General features: G+C 42.2%; 1 protein-coding gene across 1 annotated transcript in view; it reads left to right on the plus strand.

Annotated features, from left to right (window-relative positions):
- The first annotated feature begins 1,203 nt into the window (after positions 1–1,203).
- Positions 1,204–16,910, plus strand: part of BAHD1 (bromo adjacent homology domain containing 1) — a 129,166-nt gene continuing 113,459 nt past the window's right edge. The window contains exon 1 of the mRNA XM_075331237.1: positions 1,204–1,369. The gene's annotated coding sequence lies outside the window, so the exon portion shown is untranslated. The remainder of the gene's footprint in view (positions 1,370–16,910) is intronic.

Below are 16,910 nucleotides of genomic sequence, written 5' to 3' on the forward strand. Positions count from 1 at the left end.
CAGCAGAGCCGGGCTGGGGCTGAGACGCCGACGGGCGCCGGGAGCGGGGACCAGGACGCCTAGGAAGCGCCGGCAATGGATGCTGGAGAGTGGGGAGCGGCGGAGACCGGACTGAAGAACCGGGGAGCGAGCCAGGGGAGCCGGGGAGCGTGACAGGTGAGCCGGGGAGCAGCGCAGGGGACCCGGGGAGCGTGACACATTGTGAGTTTTTCCCTATTGACTTGCATTGCACACGCTATTCGTAACGAATACGCGAGTATTAGACAGTACTCGTTATGAGAATAGCGAGTACGAATAGTTAGATACTCGCTCAACTCCATGTACAACCATAGTGAAAGTAGACCATGCATCTGTGATGGACCCATTTCATGAGTACAAGCTCCCAGTAGACCCTCTAGGTTCAATATTTCATGCACCAATTTTCTGAGCTGTTAGTGTACATGGAAGACAAAAGGAGTCCGGATACCTTTTATATTATGCCACCCCACACCATAATCCCAGGAGGACTAGTGTCACATTCCCTTGTGAAGGCCTCCAAACTAATTTCTGACCATTATTGAGTCCAAGGTAAAAGCGGACCTCATCTCTCAAGAGGACAGACCTCCATTCCAGCCTCCATTGCCATCTTTCTCTGCACCGCCTTTGATAATGGTGGCCTCAGGTCAAAGGTGACATGAGTAACGCTATGAAGAGGCCTGAATGTCACACCGACACCGGTCCTAAGCCCGGGATGACATAACATAATAATGTAACGGCTCGGCGTTACATTGATTGGACCATTTCTCCCAGGTGGCCCAGAATTCGCCAATACGATATGTTACAAACTGCTTCGTATTCGCATGTAATATTGATTTATGAAACGTCTAGTCACCATGTCATGACTAGATAAATGAAGTTCTCCAACTTTCCGATAGACTTTAGGTTTCATCCTCCGACCACTTCCAAGATGTATTTGCTTACATCTCGACGAATGGAACAGAGGATGACACAATTGTATCCAGTCCCTAATGTTGAGGTTCCTCATCGTTCCACATGTGGTATGGGAGAATAGCCCATCTCGTGGAGTATTTTCGGAATATTCGCACTTCTCCACTGTCCTTCGTTGGGTTTCGTTGGCATTCCTTTTAACAGACTGAAGCTGTCATTCCTTTTAGTATGTCCCCTCCCATCCCCTGTAGCCACCGTCTCTCACTCCTCCTTCCCACAGATGGCTGCTGCTGCTGCTCTTCTCCTCCTCCTCCTCCTCTTCTGGTCTTCGTGTGTTTTCTTTTAATGCAAATTAAGACTCGGGAAAATCCAGGATCCCTGGAAAGATGGCGCAAAGAGGGTGCCCCCTGGGATATGGCCCCAGCCTCAGCCTGTGCGCCAGGTAAGAGCCTGGTGTTTTCTGCTGTGCTCATGTCTATATTCCCTCCCTCTCGCCCTTGCATGTTGATGGCAGCTATGTGATATGTGGACTGTAGGGCTGTGCTGCTCCGCTCTTATAAAGTGCATTTATCTTTAATGGGTGCCTATAATTAGCGGTGTTCCTGTTGGGTGGCTTCCAGTCACTCTGCATAGCAAAAGTGCCTCCCACATGATGGATGTGCCCTCCTTGGGTGCTGCACACCTGTTTAACGTGATATGTGGGTGTCTTCTTCTGCATCATACTATGACTAGTTGCTTACAGGCTCTCACCTGCTCACTGCCTACGAGATGGCATGCAGGAAGGTCTGCCTGGTACTTGGGCTCTGGCTGCTTCGTAGGAGACATTCCAGTATAATAAGTATTTTATGACAGCTCAGTTCGGATGTGAGAGTTGTGTTAGTTATGGTTCTCATGATGGTATCATGGTTCTTGGACCACTTATGGTACCTGTGAAGGTTGTATCATGGTTCTTGGGCCAGTTATGGTACCTGTAAGGGTTGTATCATGGTTCTTGTGCCAGTTATGGTGCTTGTGAGGGTGGTGTCATGGTTCTTGTGCCAGTTTTGGTGCCTGTGAGGGTGGTGTTATTTGTCTTGTGCCGGTTATTTGGTCTGTGAGGGTGGAGTCATGGTTCTTGTGCCAGGTATGGTGCCTGCGAGGGTGGTATCATGATTCTTGTGCCTGTGAGGGTGGTGTCATGGTTCTTGTGCCAGTTATGGTGCCTGTGAGGGTGGTATCATGATTATTGTGCCTTTGAGGGTGGTGTCATGGTTCTTGTGCCAGTTAGGGTGTCTGTGAGGGTGGTATTATGGTTCTTGGGCCGGTTATGGTGCCTGTGAGGATGATGTCATGGTTCTGGGGCCTGTAAGGGTGGTGTCATGGTTCTTGTGCCAATTATGGTGCCTGTGAGGAAGGTGTCATGGTTCTTGTGCCAGTTTTGATGCCTGTGAGGGTGAAGTCATGCGTCTTGTGCCAGTTATGGTGCCTGTGAGGAAGGTGTCATGGTTCTTATGCCAGTTATGGTGCTTGTGAGGGTGGTGTCATGGTTCTTGTGACAGTTATGGTGCCTGTGAGGGTGGTGTCATGGTTCTTGTGCCAGGTATGGTACCTGTGAGGATGGTGTCATGGTTCTTGTGCCAGTTATGGTGCTCATAATGATGACAGTATGGTGGTTGTACTAGTTATGGTTCCTGAGAAGGTGATTGTTTTGCCAATTCTGGTGTCTGTAAGGGTGGTTTTATGGTAGTTCTGCCAGATATAGTGTCTGTGAGGGTGCTATCATGTCAGTTATGATGTTTGTGAGTAGTATAATTTTAGTGTTATCACCTGTGGTACGTGTGAGAGTGGTATCCTTGTAGTTGTATCGGTTATGGTCCCTGTGAGCGTGGTATCCTTGTAGTTGTGCCAGTTATGGTGCCTGTGAGCGTGGTATTCTTGTAGTTGTACCAGTTATGGTGTCTGTGAGTGTGGTATCCTTGTAGTTGTGCAAATTATGGTGCCTGTGAGGGTGTTATCCTTGTAGTTCTGCCAGTTATGGTACCTGTAAGGGTGGTATCCTTGTACTTGTGGTGCCAGTTATGGTGCCTGTGAGGGTGGTATCCTTGTACTTGTGCCAGTTATGGTGCCTGTGAGGGTGGTATCCTTGTATTTGTACCAGTTATGGTGCCTGTGAGGGTGGAATCCTTGTACTTGTATCAGTTATAGTACCTGTGAGGGTGGTATCCTTTTACTTGTGCCAGTTATGGTGCCTGTGAGGGTGGTATCCTTTTACTTGTGCCAGTTATGGTGCCTGTGAGGGTGGTATCCTTGTACTTGTACCAGTTATGCAGTTATGGTACCTGTGAGGGTGGTATCCTTTTACTTGTGCCAGTTATGGTACCTGTGAGGGTGGTACCCTTTTACTTGTGCCAGTTATGGTGCCTGTGAGGGTGGTATCCTTGTACTTGTACCAGTTATGGTGCCTGTGAGGGTGGTATCCTTGTACTTGTACCAGTTATAGTGCCTGTGAGGGTGGCATCCTTGTACTTATACCAGTTATGGTGCCTCTGAGGGTAGTATCATAGTAGTTGTCCCAGTTATGGTGCCTGTGATGGTGGTATTTTTGTACTTGCCCCAGTTAAGGTGCCTGTGAGGGTGGTATCCTTGTACTTGTACCAGTTATAGTGCCTGTGAGGGTGGTATCCTTGTACTGTACTTGCCCCAGTTATGGTGCCTGTGAGGGTGGTATCCTTGTACTGTGCTTGCCCCAGTTATGGTGCCTGTGAGGGTGGTATCCTTGTAGTTCTGCCAGTTATGGTGCCTGTGAGGGTGGTATCCTTGTACTTGCCCCAGTTATGGTGCCTGTGAGGGTGGTATTCTTGTACTTGTGCCAGTTATGGTGCCTGTGAGGGTGGTATCCTTGCAGTTGTACCAGGTATCGCGCCTATGAGGGTGGTATCATCCTGTACGTATTGAAGGAACAGATGAAGGCCATGTCTGACTGTGGGGTCTCTCTGGCCTGCGGTCACAGAGAGCAGTTCTGAGGAGAGTGTCCCTCAGGCGATGTTCTGGGCTCCATGAAGTGACCTCCTCTGATGCCCCCTCTCGTGCTCGAGCCCCACACATCTCTTTGTGGTAGAGTCGACCCTGTGATTAACATTTATGAAGAGCTCGGCACGACTCGTGAGGTCCATTCATACATTTCCAGTTGTCAGCGGAGGTGATGTCACCTGTCATTAAGTTGTGACAGGAGCCGTCCTCAGTACTTAGTCATCAAATTGTTCTGCGCTCCTTCATGTCTCTCCTGGATTTGTCAGAGCCGCACCATGGCGAGACAAGAAAACATCCACATCCCATGGACCCCGACGAGCAGCGCGCGGCACAGCTGGCGTCGTCGTGCCTTAACCCCTTGTGGGCTGTTTTGGGGTTAAATGACAAATTCGGCTCTGCTACTCCGAGGCTGTCAGGGCATGCTGGGAGTTGTAGTCAGGAGGAATCCCCTCTGCTGTAATATCCGTGGTACACACTAAATAGGGGACTGATAGACTAATTAACCTCTCTACGCTTCTACGAGAGAATCAGAAGACGGGAGATCACGGTGATGGCCTGGATATATACGAGGTGGCGCCGATAACTCGGGCTTTAGCGCTCCGGAAAATTGCTATTAAAGATGTTAACTATTTCTGTATCCGATCGAAGACCCTATTTCTGCCCCCAACAGATACTATTAAAGGGGATCGCTTGCAATACAAATATAGCTCACTAACTTTCTTAAAGGGATTGTCCACTTTTACTTAAACTCATGTATTTGGGGCTAAAAATCATTTTTGCAATTGGGTTTTATTAAAAATTTGGCACCATTTAGCTTTTGCAGACTATTTTTCTTCAAGGAGCTCACTGATGGATACTTAGTTAGCTCATTCTGCAGCCAGCAATAGACAAAGCAACATAGAAGCTAAAAAAGTAAAGCTGTGCAAAATAGTTAATGAAACCCAATGGCAAAAAAATATGTCAAGCCCCAATAATATGCATTAAAGTAATTAAATAGAATTGTCCACAAGAGCGAATGACTCTTTTTTTTGTCTAAATTTCATTTTTGCAGTTGGGTTTTATTAAAAATTTGCACCATTTGGTTTTTACAGGCTCTTCACATTCAACTTTGATGTGGTCATAAAGCACTAGAAAAGAGCTAAGAAAAAGGCAGATAAGAGAGTTATAAACTCTCCTATCAAAAGGAGCTCACTGATGGATACTCAGTTAACTCTTTCTTCAGCCAGCAATAGACAATGCAACACCAAGGCTAAAAAAGGAAAGCTGTGCAAAATAGTTAATATAACCCAATAGCAAAAAATGATTTCAAGATACCAATAATATACATTAAAGTAATGAAGAAAATTGTCCTCTATGGGGGACAACCCATGTTTTTTCACCGTTTGGTTTTTACAGGCTCTTTATTTCCCTGCTCAACTTTGATGTGGTCATAAATCAATAGAGAGATCAGAAAAAGTAGATGAAAGAGTTATAAACTCAGAATGAGCTCACTGATTGTTTCTCAGTTAACTCTTCCTGCAGCCATCAATAGACAATGGAACACAAAAGCTATAGAAAGATAAACCACGCAAATTGGTTTTGAGCCCCAATAACATTAATTTAAGTAAAAGAAGATAACTGTCCCTAAAGGTGGACAAACCGGTTTCTCCACTTTTGGGGTTTTTGTTTTTCTTAAATCCATGTTATTTGGGCTAAAAATTATTTTATTAGGCTTTATTAAAAATTTTGCACCATTTGATTTTTTATAGGATGTTTGTTTTCCTGCACATTCAACTTTGATGTGGTCATAAATCAGCATAAAGGAGTTGAGAAAGACAGGCAGAATAGTTACAAACTCTTCTGTAAGACAGTCAGAACGAGCTCACTGACAGATTCTCAGTTAACTCATAATAAATGGTAATAAGTAAAACAATAAATATTGATAAATAAATAATAAAATAACTAATTAGCTCAGAAAAAGACAAGAATAGTTACAAACTCTTCTGTAAGACTGTCAGAATGAGCTCACTGACAGATTCTCAGTTAACTCATGATAAATAGCAATAAGTAAAAAATAAATAGTAATAAATAATAATAAAATAACTAATTAGCTCAGAAAAAAAACAGGCAGAATAGTTACAAACTGTACTGTAAGACAGAATCAGCTCACTGACAGATTCTCAGTTAACTCCTAATAGTAATAAGTAAAAATAAATAGTAATAAATAAATAATAAAATAACTAATTAGCTCAGAAAAAAAACAGGCAGAATAGTTACAAACTGTACTGTAAGACAGAATGAGCTCACTGACAGATTCTCAGTTAACTCCTAATAGTAATAAGTAAAAATAAATAGTAATAAATAAATAATAAAATAACTAATTAGCTCAGAAAAAAAACAGGCAGAATAGTTACAAACTGTACTGTAAGACAGAATGAGCTCACTGACAGATTCTCAGTTAACTCATAATAAATAGTAATAAATAAATAATAAAATAACTACTTAGCTCAGAAAAAAACAGGAAGAATAGTTACAAACTGTACTGTAAGACAGAACGAGCTCACTGACAGTTCTCAGTTAACTCCTAATAGTAATAAGTAAAAAAATAAATAGTAATAAATAAATAATAAAATAACTAATTAGCCCAGAAAAAGACAGGCCGAATAGTTACACACTCTACTTTAAGACAGTCAGATTGAGCTCACTGATAGAGTCTCAGTTAACTCATAATAAATAGTAATAAGTAAAAAATAAATAGTAATAAATAAATAATAAAATAACTAATTAGCTCAGAAAAAGACAGGCAGAATAGTTACAGACTCTTCCATAAGACTGTCAGAATGAGCTCACTGACAGATTCTCAGTTAACTCATGATAAATAGCAATAAGTAAAAAATAAATAGTAATAAATAAATAATAAAATAACTCATTTTGCAACCAGCAATAGACCTGGAAACACAAAGGAAAGGATAGTATTTTTTTATGTATTTTTTTATATTTTATTTTTAATTTATTTAAATTCATTTTATTTTATTTTGAGATTTTAGACTAGGGCTCTACAACATTTTGTTTTCCTTCCCTAAAACACAGTAATCCACCTTAAAATAATAATATGATAAAAAAGTCCTTTAAAGGCAATAGGTGATAGATATGTGCCGTATATATATATTTCTATATACTTGCACAAGATCCATAGATAGGATTGATCGTGCTTTCCTCATCCCCGATAAAATGTTCAAACTACTTTTGGTCCACATTCTGAGAATAGTTCTAATTCTCATAATCTGTAACTTGCTGTCATCTCTTTTGAGTGGTCAGCTTCCCTATATCGGTATTCTACCAGTACTATAGGTGCTGGAGCTTCCCTTTCCTATCTTTTAAGCATGCAGAGAGGCTGTAATCGTGCTGCTGTCCTCATCCTTGTCAAAAAGTTCAAATTAATTTTGGTCCACATTATCCAAACAGTTCTAATTCTCATAATCTGTAACTTGCTATCCTCTCTTTTTGAGTGGGCAGCTTCCCTATGTCGGCATTCTGCCAGTACTATAGGTGCTGGAGCTTCCTTTTCCTAACTTATAAGCATGCAGAGAGGCTATAATGCTACAGTGACTTGCTCTAAACTGATAGTCATCAGACAGGAGAGCTGGAGCACAGAGACAAAGACATACACTCACATCCCGTGATCCGGCTCTGCCCTCTGCTGCTAGAGATGGATTACTCTTGACAACAGGCGGTGCACAGCAAGTTACACAGGAGGGCGACATCAGTTTTAAATACAGTAACTTTCAGGTTTTTATTAAGCACATTATCTATTTTCACGTGTCAATTTTTTACGCAATTCTGCAGCTCATTTATGAAATTCTGCAGCACTTTTATGCAATTCTGCAGCACATTTTTTGCAGTTCTGCAGCACTTTGATGTAATTTTTCGGCCCTTTTATGCTATTTTGCGGCACATTTATGAAATTCAGCAGCACTTTTATGACATTCTGCAGCACTTTTTTTTGCAATTCTGCAGAATGTTTATGAAATTCTGCAGCACTTTTAAGAATTCAGCAGCACTTTGATGAAATTCTGCAGCACTTTCAGTTGTGTATTTTTCATTTTATGCAAAAAAATAATGTGAGACCACTGGAAATCTGTAGGTTCCGTCAATCTCTGATAGCAGCATTTAACATACAGTACAGACCAAAAGTTTGGACACACCTTCTCATCTCTAGAACAACTGTTAAGAGGAGACTGTGCAGCAGCCTTCATGGTAAAATGGCTGCTAGGAAACCACTGCTAAGGACAGGCAACAAGCAGAAGAGACGTGTTTGGGCTAAAGAACACAAGGAATGGACATTAGACCAGTGGAAATCTGTGCTTTGGTCTGATGAGTCCAAATTTGAGATCTTTGGATCCAACCACCGTGTCTTTGTAGAAAAGGTGAACGGATGGACTCTACATGGCTGGTTCCCACCGTGAAGCATGGAGGAGGAGGTGTGATGGTGTGGCGGAGCTTTGCTGGTGACACTGTTGGGGATTTATGTAAAATTGAAGGCATACTGAACCAGCATGGCTGCCACAGCATCTTGCAGCGGCGTGCTATTCCATCCGGTTTGCGTTTAGTTGGACCATCATTTAGTTTTCAACAGAACAATGACCCCAAACACATCTCCAGGCTGTGTAAGGGCTATTTGACTAAGAAGGAGAGTGATGGGGTGCTACGCCAGATGACCTGGTCTCCACAGTCCCCAGACCTGAACCCAATCGAGATGGTTTGGGGTGAGCTGGACCGTAGAGTGAAGGCAAAAGGGCCAACAAGTGCGAAGCATCTCTGGGAACTCCTTCAAGACTGTTGGAAAACCATTTCCGGTGACTACCTCCTGAAGCTCATCATGAGATGCCAAGAGTGTGCAAAGCAGTAATCAAAGCAAAAGGGGGCTACTTTGAAGAACCTAGACTATAAGACATATTTTCAGTTGTTTCACACTTTCTCGTTAAGTATTTCATTCCACATGTGTTAATTCATAGTTTTGATGCCTTCAATGTGAATCTACAATTTTCAGAGTCCTGAAAATAAACAAAACTCTTTGAATGAGAAGGTGTGTCCAAACTTTTGGTCTGTACTGTACATTGGCAAAGAGGATATGCCCGTTATGTGATTTAGCCGGGGGTTAGCTGAAGACCCCCGTGCTTGTTATGACAAGTCTGTGAAGGACCCACTGCATAGCTGGCGTTCAAAAGGTAACCATGCTTTTTGTTATACATAGCAATGCTGATGCACTGCTATGTATAACAAAAAAGATCAGAAAATCGCAGGTTCAAGTCCCGTAAGAGGACTTGAACATATTAAAAAAATATGAACAAAAATAAAATATAAGATATCAAATCGCCCCTTATTTGCCGCTTCAATTAAACACGTCAAGTAATCTGTTGGGGTCCCGTCGGTGGGAACCGGAAAAAAAGTATTATTTTTCATTGTAGCAGTAAAAAAAAAAGAGCCATTTAGGTGATAAAATGCTTTTACTTTCCCTTTTTTTAAGCTGATGACACCAGAAGTGTTTACTACTGATGTGCGCCCAGATATAGTGCGCCCCCTGCCTCCTGTGTTGGGTGACTCACGGATTCGGAGCACCAGGCCACCGCACCGCTATGCAGCTGCTCTCCTTTAGGCATGGGCCCTGCTCAGACGTGCCGCTATTATGTATCTAGGTATTGTTCCATTAATGACTGTGTTTTAGGCTGTCAGAGGCGAGGAGGAAGTGATGACTGTAGCAGGGGGAAGCACAGATAGCAGAGCGTGCATCCAGTGATTATGGCACCGGGGAGTCATGGTGCGGTGGTATTCTCGCACACACAGTGCGGCGTTATGCACTGCTTTGATGTAATAATACACAAAGCTGTCTCCCCCCCCCCCCTCTTCCCTCCCAAGACAGGCACATGAGATCATTGAAAAGTGTAAATTGTGCGGTCGTAACGGCTTGTTTTCTACGCTGTAAATATACCGTCTGCAAACATTGGTCAGGCGCTCTGAAAAAAAACACCAAAAATACTGCAGCATTGATACGTACGAGTTACTGGATCAATGCATTCTTCACATAACACTTCCTCTTTCCACCTTTCAAAAGAAAACCTGTAGGGCAAATGGCAGCGTGCCTATGTCTAAATAAAGGCAGCTAGATCGTTACAGAGGACCAGTGGTTTGGCGGAACTTTAAATATTAAATGCCTAAATAACAATTCCCTAATTTGAATGTTACAGAACAACTACAGGTGGTAGGCTGCGGAAATCGAGGAAGACAGAAGGATTGCTGGGAAAGGGAGTGAGAGTTAAACTCCCATATTCGATACAAATGTACAAATGATATAAAAAGATAAGAGAGGGCTTAAAAGGGCTCTGCCATCACGTCAAAAGTGGCCAGTTTTTGCTCCCATTATATTCTGGCTTCTCCCCTGAGTATTGCACTTTTTATATTTTGAAAATCCGATATACGGTTCTAAAGATATGAGCCTTTTTATTTAGTCCTATTTAGGGGGCGTGGCTCGCAGGATCCTCAGGGGTGTGTCATTAGCAATGCTCCAATGATAATGAGAATCACACAAAAAGGCCCATATCTTTGGAACCGTATAACCGATTTAAGAAAAACGAAAAACAGAATATTCAGGGGAATGGTAGGAGTAAAACAAAAGACCTAAACTGGACACTTTTGACTTGGTGACAGGGCCTCTTTAACACCAGGGCATATTTCCCCTCTCCACACACCTTTTTCATGCCTCTTAAGCCATTGTAGTTCTTTTGGACCTCACTACTCTATAATAAAGGGTGTAGGTCCCCTTTAGCCACAGTTCTTTGGGACAGATATATGGTTCTTACACCCCGGAATTGCACACATTTTCCATGAATCAGTCCTAAAGATTTATCACTGATACTATTTGTGCCAAAATTTACAACTTTTGAATTTTTTATATCGCCATCATCACTTTTTTACGTTTGGCTTGGCGTAATGAGAGACGTGTGCCTTCAGATTTACTAGAATCGATGCCAGAAAGTGAATTATGGAGCAAATCTACGACAGAGCACGTCCTCTGCATAAAGTGGTCGCTTTTTAAGAATGTGAGTTAATCTTCCCTCGTAAAATTCAGGAAGTAGCCTCTAAAGGAGGAGGAAGATTGGGCATTTGCAGAATCACTTTCATAATCAAATATTAATTTGAACTTATTAATAGAATATTTAAAGTGATAAAAAGTTACAGTAAACTGATAGATATGATTTGCCAGGGAGACGAGACATAAGCAGGGCCTGGGTTCAGGGAGGTGGGGAAATATACACAGCTCTTATCCACGGCCAGAGGCTACTGCTCCTAACCATGGACCGGGTCACGCGGAACAACCCGCTCAGTATGCCCTTAATTCACTGCTGGTGTATATTTATGTGAGGCTTATTCACTGCTGGTGTATATTTATGTGTGCTGTTTATTCACTGCTGGTGTATACTTATGTGTGCTGTTTATTCACTGCTGGTGTATATTTATGTGTGCGGTTTATTCACTGCCGGTGTATACTTATGTGTGCTGTTTATTCACTCCCGGTGTATACTTATGTGTTTTGTGTATTCATTGCTGGTGTATACTTATGTGTGCTGTTTATTCACTCCCGGTGTATACTTATGTGTTTTGTGTATTCATTGCTGGTGTATATTTATGTGTGCTGTTTATTCACTGCCGGTGTATACTTATGTGTTTTGTGTATTCATTGCTGGTGTATATTTATGTGTGCTGTTTATTCACTGCCGGTGTACACTTAGGTGTGCTGTTTATTCACTCCTGCTATATACTTACACTTATGTGTGGCTTATTCACTACTGGGGTATACTTATGTGTGCTATTTATTCATTGCTGGTGTATACTTATGTGTGCTGCTTATTCACTCCCGGTGTATACTTATGTGTGGTTTATTCACTGCCGGTGTATACTTATGTGTGCTGTTTATTCACTCCCGGTGTATACTTATGTGTGCTGCTTATTCCCTGCTGGTGTATACTTATGTGTGCTGTTTATTCACTCCCGGTGTATACTTATGTGTGCTGCTTATTCCCTGCTGGTGTATACTTATGTGTGCTGTTTAGTCACTGCTGTTGAACATTTATGTGTGCTGTTTAGTCACTGCTGTTGAACATTTATGTGTGCTGCTTATTCACTGCTAGTGTATACTTATGTGTGCTGCTTATTCACTGCTGGTGTATACTTACAGTGCCTACAAGTAGTATTCAAGCCCCTGCAGATTTAGCAGGTTTACACATTCGGAAGTAACTTGGCATTGTGACATTTGGACTGTAGACCAGCCTGGAAGTGTGAAATGCAGCAAAAAAGAATGTTATTTCTTCTTTTTTTTTTTTTTTAAATTGTGAAAAGTTTATTCAGAGGGTCATTTATTATCCAACCCCTCAAACCACCAGAATTCTGTTTGGTTCCCCTAAAGTATTAAGAAGTATTTCAGGCACAAAGAACAATGAGCTTCACATGTTTGGATTAATTATCTCTTTTTCCAGCCTTTTCTGACTAATTAAGACCCTCCCCAAACTTGTGAACAGCACTCATACTTGGTCAACATGGGAAAGACAAAGGAGCATTCCAAGGCCATCAGAGACAAGATCGTGGAGGGTCACAAGGCTGGCAAGGGGTACAAAACCCTTTCCAAGGAGTTGGGCCTACCTGTCTCCACTGTTGGGAGCATCATCCGGAAGTGGAAGGCTTATGGAACTACTGTTAGCCTTCCACGGCCTGGACAGCCTTTGAAAGTTTCCACCCGTGCCGAGGCCAGGCTTGTTCGAAGAGTCAAGGCTAACCCAAGGACAACAAGGAAGGAGCTCCGGGAAGATCTCATGGCAGTGGGAACATTGGTTTCAGTCAATACCATAAGTAACGTACTCCACCGCAATGGTCTCCGTTCCAGACGAGCCCGTAAGGTACCTTTACTTCCAAAGCGTCATGTCAAGGCTCGTCTACAGTTTGCTCATGATCACTTGGAGGACTCTGAGACAGACTGGTTCAAGGTTCTCTGGTCTGATGAGACCAAGATCGAGATCTTTGGTGCCAACCACACACGTGACGTTTGGAGACTGGATGGCATTGCAAACAACCCCAAGAATACCATCCCTACAGTCAAGCATGGTGGTGGCAGCATCATGCTGTGTGGCTGTTTCTCAGCCAAGGGGCCTGGCCATCTGGTCCGTATCCATGGGAAGATGGATAGCATGGCCTACCTGGAGATTTTGGCCAAGAACCTCCGCTCCTCCATCAAGGATCTTAAGATGGGTCGTCATTTCATCTTCCAACAAGACAATGACCCAAAGCACACAGCCAAGAAAACCAAGGCCTGGTTCAAGAGGGAAAAAATCAAGGTGTTGCAGTGGCCTAGTCAGTCTCCTGACCTTAACCCAATTGAAAACTTGTGGAAGGAGCTCAAGATTAAAGTCCACATGAGACACCCAAAGAACCTAGATAACTTGGAGAAGATCTGCATGGAGGAGTGGGCCAAGATAACTCCAGAGACCTGTGCCAGCCTGATCAGGTCTTATAAAAGACGATCATTAGCTGTAATTGCAAACAAGGGTTATTCCACAAAATATTAAACCTAGGGGTTGAATAATAATTGACCCACACTTTTATGTTGAAAATGTATTAAAATTTAACTGAGCAACATAACGTGTTGGTTTGTAAGATTTATGCATCTGTTAATAAATCCTGCTCTTGTTTGAAGTTTGCAGGCTCTAACTTATTTGCATCTTATCAAACCTGCTAAATCTGCACGGGGTTGAATACTACTTGTAGGCACTGTATGTGTGCTGTTTATTCACTGCTGCTATATACTTACACTTATGTGTGGCTTATTCACTACTGGGGTATACTTATGTGTGCTATTTATTCATTGCTGGTGTATAGGTATGTGTGCTGCTCATTCACTACTGGTGTATATTTATATGTGACTTATTCACTAAAGGTGTATACTTATGTGTGCTGTTTATTCACTCCCGGTGTATACTTATGTGTGCTGCTTATTCACTGCTGGTGTATCTTTATGTGTGGTTTATTCACTGCTGGTGTATACTTATGTGTAAAAATTATCAAGATCGGGCACTGCAGAGCAAAATCTGCCAAACAGTGGAGCCGTACTCACAGTTGCATGGAATCAATGTTTCTGGACTTTAACTGCTCCTGGATTGAAGATGCCTGGTGGAGCGGTGCTCAGCAACAACACAAGTCCATAACCACAAATCCTAGAACAGAATGCGGCAACTCACTCCATCACGTGCAAAAATATCCTTTATTCTGCGTTATTGCAGACAAAATACAGGAGCATGGGGAGAGAGGGGGTGCAGGGGACGGTGAGCGGACGACAGCCTGTTTCGCGCTGACACGCGACAAAGCGCGTGTCAGCGCGAAACAGGCTGTCGTCCGCTCACCGTCCCCTGCACCCCCTCTCTCCCCATGCTCCTGTTTTTTGTCTGCAATAACGCAGAATAAAGGATATTTTTGCACGTGATGGAGTGAGTTGCCGCATTCTGTTCTAGGATTTGTGGTATACTTATGTGTGCTGTTCATTCACTCCCAGTGTATACTTATGTGTGCTGCTTATTCACTGCTGGTGTATACTTGTGTGGTTTATTCACTGTCAGTGTATACTTATGTGTGCTGTTTATTTACTCCCGGTGTATACTTATGTGTGCTGCTTATTCCCTGCTGGTGTATACTTATGTGTGCTGTTTATTCACTGCTGGTGTATACTTATGTGTGCTGTTTATTCACTGCCGGTGTATACTTATGTGTGCTGTTTAGTCACTGCTGTTGAACACTTATGTGTGCTGCTTATTCCCTGCTGGTGTATACTTATGTGTGCTGTTTATTCACTGCCGGTGTATACTTACGTGTGCTGTTTATTTACTCCCGGTGTATACTTATGTGTGCTGCTTATTCCCTGCTGGTGTATACTTATGTGTGCTGTTTAGTCACTGCTGTTGAACACTTATGTGTGCCGTGTATTCACTGCTGGTGTATACTTATGTGTGCTGTTTATTCACTCCCGGTGTATACTTATGTGTGCTGTTTATTCACTGCTGGTGTATACTTACGTGTGCTGTTTATTCACTGCTGGTGTATACTTACGTGTGCTGTTTATTCACTGCTGGTGTATACTTATGTGTGCTGTTTATTCACTGCTGGTGTATACTTATGTGTGCTGCTTATTCCCTGCTGGTGTATACTTATGTGTGCTGTTTATTCACTGCTGGTGTATACTTACGTGTGCTGTTTATTCACTGCTGGTGTATACTTATGTGTGCTGTTTATTCACTGCTGGTGTATACTTATGTGTGCTGTTTATTCACAGCTGGTGTATACTTATGTGTGCTGTTTATTCACAGCTGGTGTATACTTATGTGTGCTGTTTATTCACTGCTGGTGTATACTTACGTGTGCTGTTTATTCACTGCTGGTGTATACTTATGTGTGCTGTTTATTCACAGCTGGTGTATACTTATGTGTGCTGTTTATTCATTGCTGGTGTATACTTACGTGTGCTGTTTATTCACTGCTGGTGTATACTTATGCATACAGCAGATAAGAAAGGCCAAGTTAGATTTGGAAATACAATATTAGAATTAGATTTTATTAACAAATGAATTGTTTGAGACCCAAAAATTAGGGGTGGCAGCCCAGCATGTGGCATTCATATCAGATAATTGCTCTTTATGAAGATGATAGGCGCACAATTGACAATACTCCCAGACTCTGAAGAGTCAGCCCATGTCCCAGACCTCTCCAAATCCTTCCGGAGATCAGCAATCCTGGAAGGTTTCCAAAGTTGCCAAAAGTCAACAAGTATGAGTCCCTAACAATTGGGAAGAGAGGTGTGCATTTACATAGAAATCTATGGATCCATATTGAACATAATGCTGCAATTGGCCTCCAAAATAACCATTGAAATACTGCCCCATTCAATACTGCCCCATTCTGGGTTATCGCTGCAGTTATATGCTTCCATATAAATGTGGACTTCTGGTCATTGTCTTTATAGATGATGCCACCTGGGCGTCATTATTTAATAAAATAGAAAAGTTACATAGCCTTAAATTTGCTTAAGATAACCTGTGACCTAAATACCTTATAAAAATCCCTCAGCTCCCCCGATACTGACACTCTTTTCGGTTTTATTCTACGTCGTTCCATTGCAGAGATATTCACATTTGTTGCTTTTGGAGCGCAGCATGTGAAATCTCTGCTTGCAGCGCAACTGGGAGTCTTCTCCGGGGGCGTGTGCTTTAATTCCTCCGTCTAAGATGTATAGGTCAGCCGGTGAACTATGGAAGGGATGAAAGCACACGCCCCCAAAGAAGACTCTGAAGAAATGGACAGTTGGGCTGAAAGCAGAGATTTCACATACTGCGCTCCAAAAGAAACAAATGTGAATATCTCTGTAATGGAGCGAAGTAGAGCAAAACGGAAAAAAGCGTCAGAATCAGAGGAATTCAGGGATTTTTTTTTACAAAGTATTTGTTAGTTCTTTGAGCAAGTGACAGGTCCTCTTTAAGAAGAGATTTAGAATTTTTGTTGTGCTCACAGTGTTGCAACCATCTGCTTTACATGGCAGCTGGGAGCATTATTGTATATGGTTATATGGTGGGAATACATCATATATACATATGTTTTGTGTTCAGATATGCTCAAATGTCTGTTTATTTCAGCTTTCGTCTCCAAGATGCCTGGAGGCTGCTCGGTAGCATATAGAGAGAGCTCATAATGAAGGGGTGTTATAAACAAAGAGAGCATTTTTATTAATGTGTAGACATTTTCTAATTATTCTATTTTTTTATTTTTTTTTTACTTCTGAGAAACGTCCTGCTTTTTGGCTTTGGCACGTTTGATAACTATAGGCAATTTTTACGCCAGGCCAAATTGGCAATTTGTAAGATTGTAACTTTTTATTTACATCTAATGAGCGATCGTAATATTTTCAG

This window comes from Anomaloglossus baeobatrachus, chromosome 12, assembly GCF_048569485.1.
Source record: "Anomaloglossus baeobatrachus isolate aAnoBae1 chromosome 12, aAnoBae1.hap1, whole genome shotgun sequence".
NCBI lineage: Eukaryota > Metazoa > Chordata > Amphibia > Anura > Aromobatidae > Anomaloglossus > Anomaloglossus baeobatrachus.